Consider the following 4546-nt stretch of genomic DNA (forward strand, 5'->3'; position numbering starts at 1 on the left):
CAACTGACATTTTCATTAGTGAGATTAAAACATGGGAGCACAGGGGTGCCTGGGTCGGTTTAGCATCCAACTTCAGCTCTGGTCATGATCTCATGGTTCGTGAGTTTGAGCCTCGCGTCAGGTTCAGTTCTGACAGCTCAGAGCCAGGAGTCTGCTTTGGATTCTGTCTGCTTTGGATGCTTTCTCCTTCTCTTTCTCTGTCCCTTCCCCACTGTGTTCTCTCTCTCTCTCTCCCTCTCTCTCTCTCAGAAATAATAAATGAATAAACTTTATGAAAAAGAAAAATATGGGAGCACAAGGGCCACGAAAGGGGCAATGTCCTTGGGGGTCGGTAGGCTTCAGCTTTAGCGGGCGGCCCCTGGTGGTGGTATGGCATGACTGGTAGAGATTTCTAGCACCATGGCCAGCTTCTTAGCTGTCACTGACAGAACTGATGAAATGCAGAAGGATCTCCTTAGTAAAGACAAAGACATGCAGTTATCCATGAACTGAGAAGAGTGAAGCTAAACACGTTGAGAAAAATGATGCTGACCCTATCTTTGTGATGAACAAAACCATTTCAACTTGTTACAATTTTCCAGGCATCTGAGTGGGTGGTAATCCTGGAAGTCCCTTCCAGCTCTTGTGGACAAACAGCCTTGGGACATGTACACCCCGGTGACCAAGTCCCGAGGAATTTAGTTTCTTACTTTCAAAGGTCATGAGCAAGGAGAAGTGAATACATCTTATGGGCATTCTTGTGCCATGATGATGGACTGTATGACAGAGAGGGCATTGGAAAGTGAATATGTGGTCAGTTTGTTCAGAGCTCCAGAGGTTCCTGCAATCTTTGGAGCCTTCTGTTATCATACGGTTTTAGATAAGGGACTTGATGAGTAGATGCCAACAAAAGAGAATCTACATTCCTTCACCAAAGATGCTTGCCCTTTGACTTATAAAGATCTTCCATTCGAAACGCTGGAAGTTGAAGCAAATTGGCATTGGAAAGACTTTAACACAACAAGCACAAAATAGATCTCGTAGAATAAAAGGCATCTGGGAACCCTGAGAACATCATCCAGCTACACAGATTTGATGACTTAATTGATGTGAGGAAGGGTCCTCTTAGTCCAAGAACAAATATTTGTTCCTGTTATGTAGCATCAGCAGACCACTTTCTAAAATTAAAAAAGAATATTAAATTAAAATAAAAGTTTTCTATGAAACAAAACAAAATAAAACATGAGTTACAGTGGTTGTGTGATGCTGGCCTTGTTAGCTCTGACGCCTTTCCTCGGATTTTTGTTTTCCTCCTACTATCCTCTGGAACTCTCTCTCATCACCTCTCCATTTCCATCATCTCACCTTTACAGAGAAATATTCCTGTGGTTTAGCCCCTTGTAGGCTATGTTCTCTGGTTTCATTTAAAAAAATTTTTTTTCAACGTTTATTTATTTTTGGGACAGAGAGAGACAGAGCATGAACGGGGGAGGGGCAGAGAGAGAGGGAGACACAGAATCGGAAACAGGCTCCAGGCTCTGAGCCATCAGCCCAGAGCCTGACGCGGGGCTCGAACTCTCGGACCGCGAGATTGTGACCTGGCTGAAGTCGGACGCTTAACCGACTGTGCCACCCAGGCGCCCCTCTGGTTTCATTTTAAAACAGTGTTTGGGGTGCCTGGGTGGCTCAGTCAGTTAAGCGTCCGATCTCAGCTCAGGTCATCATCTTGCAGTTTGTCAGTTCAAGCCCTGCGACGGGCTCTGTGCTGATAGCTCAAGGGCTGGAGCCTGCTTCAGATTCTGTGTCTCCTTCCCTCTCTGCCCCTCCCCCGTTCTCACTCTGTCTCTCAAAAATAAATAAACATTAACAACAACAACAAAAAAACAACAACAAAACTGTTCCTGGGGCGCCTGAGTGGCTCAGTTGGTTAAGCCTCAGTCCTGATCTCCTGGATCATAGATTCCAGCATCAGGCTTTGAGCTGTCAGCGCAGAGCCTGGAGCCTGCCTAAGGTTCTGTGTTCTCCCTGTCTCTCTCAAAAATAAATAAACTTTTAAAAGCATTAGTAAGTTAAGAATAATAATAAAATAATAGTTTAAAAAAAGTGTTACGCTGGGCCACATGGGTGGCTCAGTGAGTGGTTAAACATCTGACTTCTGCTCAGGTCATGATCTCACAGTTGCTGAGTTCAAGCCCTGCATTGGGCTCCCTGCTGCTGTCAGGAGGGACCCTGCTTCAGATCCTCTGTCTTCCTCTCTCTCTGCCCCTCCCCCACTTCTCTCTCTCTCTCTCTCTCTCTCTCAAAATAAAAGTTAAGTAAAACATGTTCTATAACCCAAACTTGACAATTAACTAGCTTTAAACAAAGAACTGAAACAATTTTACATAAAACTATATTTTCATTCTGGTTCATTTCCATGTGGTAAGCCTAGAGCCCTAGTTAAGGGCCTCCATTCACTGTAGCTAAAGACAGTCCTACAAGACTGGGATTGTTACTTGATTTTTACTATATTCAGTACCATTTTTTGCACTTACTGCATTTGCAACTAATTGACTTAGGCAAAATGACCCCAAAATACACTTTGTGCATATGTCAAATAGAAAATGAAAAATAAACACTTTATGTTTTAGAACAACTAATATCAGAAAACCCGGTGACTTAAGGTTGCGAAGGACACCTTGAGAAAAAAACAATAAAGCACAAGAGTGGTGGGCAGATTGTAATACTGATAGGCTCCAAAGGATTTAAAGAAAATCTTTCCATGGAAAGACACCAAAAACAAAGGTTTAAAAAAAAAAGTCTATGAATAAAATATAACCAATGCATATACGTGATTTGCAGGGTGATATTTATTCTCTATTTCTTATATTTGTATCAGGTTTAGGAAATTTCCACCATTCTCCCCAAGAGGAAAGTAGTTGGTGGATGCATTCGGCTCAACTCCATACACAGTAAGGAAACGTGGGAATTTATAGCCAAGGAGCAGAGTGGAGAATTACCAAGAGGAAACATCAGAGGTGACGATGGGGGGCGGATTCTGGCTAAACTCACCTACAGGCTTCTTGCTGAAGGCGGGCCAGAGTGCTAGGACATCACCTGGGGAATGGTAGAGGTTGAGGACCCATATTAGATACCAAGGATTCTGACTAAACTGATAGCAGGATTCTCAATGAAATTGGGTAATGCAGAGATGACCATGGAAGCCGAGAAACCATACTTGCCAAGAGTTCAGAGTAGAGCTTAGTAGGCTGAGTAGAGCTTAGTCAAGGAGGGAATCTTTGCCACGACTTCTCCCCAAACCTACTGCCAGCTCTATGTTTCTCTATGCCCCTTATCATCTTCTAATACAGTATGCAGTTGATTTATTCATTTTGATACATTTCCCCATGCTAGCATGCAAATTACAAGAGACCATGGATTTTTGTATCTAATTTGTTCCTTGCCATTGATCCATCAGCTACAACATTGATTGCCCAGAGTAGATACTCAGTAAACATTTGCTGATTTATGATCTATTGCCTAATTTTTGTTGGGCTTTTTCTATAAAATAATTCATGAGAATTCCTTCTAATAACACCTAGAACAAAACCTTTAGTAAATGAAAGCAGTGATCATTTTGTCATATTTTAAGAAGTTAGATCTGTAAAGGGTTAATATAATGCTGTAGAAAGTGAAAGCTGACCCTTTTAGCTGACAATCCTGAATAAAAGGTGTAATTAGCATACTGTTTTGCCTCTTAGATACAATTGATTTTACTGCTGCTAGAAATAGTAAATGGAAGAATTCACTGATTTTATTCTTGTGGATGTTTCTCCTCTTCCATTTAAAGCACCTGAAGTGTTGCTGATAAGCAGGCTTGAAATTTGACAAATATTCTCTAATTTCCTCCTAGTTTTCAAGTGTGCAAAACACAGGCAAAAAAAAAAAAAAAAGCCAGAAACCTTGCCATAATGTCAAAATGAGAACAAAAGGAGGTCTAACCTCAAAAAGAATATTCTTAGTTGAAATATACATTTGTATGTGAATATTCTAAATATTATCCTTCTGAGTAACAAATCCCATGGATTTCAGGTATTCTGGGAAGAATAGTTACAATGCATTTGTCAATGATTTGCCTAAATTTCACCTACAGTCTTTTAAGTGCTGAGGGGATTTTAGTGACCAAGAGAACAAGATGAGTGCCATTCACGCCCCCACTGAAGTTACATATGAGAAGACATGGATTCAATCATGCATATACATGAATTTTAAAACAGTGTGCAGGGGCACCCAGGTGGCTCAGCTGGTTGAGCTGACTTGGGCTCAGGTCACAGTCTCGCTGTCTGTGAGTTCGAGCCCTGTGTCCGGCTCTGCGTGGACAGCTCAGAGCCCGGAGCCTGCTTCAGATTCTGTGTCGCCCTCTCTCTGCTCCTCCCCACTCATACTCTGTCTCTCTTTCTCTCAAAAAGAAAGAAACAGGAAAAAATAAAAATAAAATAAAACAGTGTACAATACACAGGGCAATTAACTAGGGTTAGGGTTAGGGTTAGGGTTAGGGTTAGGGTTAGCAATGTACAGATTGTGCAAT

General features: G+C 41.7%; 1 pseudogene; it reads left to right on the top strand.

Moving 5' to 3' along the window:
- The first annotated feature begins 315 nt into the window (after window positions 1–315).
- Window positions 316–3067, top strand: LOC121041624 (39S ribosomal protein L39, mitochondrial-like; annotated as a pseudogene).
- The last annotated feature ends 1479 nt before the right edge of the window (window positions 3068–4546 follow it).

Source organism: Herpailurus yagouaroundi, unplaced genomic scaffold (genome assembly GCF_014898765.1).
Source record: "Herpailurus yagouaroundi ecotype Mexico unplaced genomic scaffold, PumYag 29, whole genome shotgun sequence".
In the NCBI taxonomy this organism is placed as follows: Eukaryota; Metazoa; Chordata; class Mammalia; order Carnivora; family Felidae; genus Herpailurus; species Herpailurus yagouaroundi.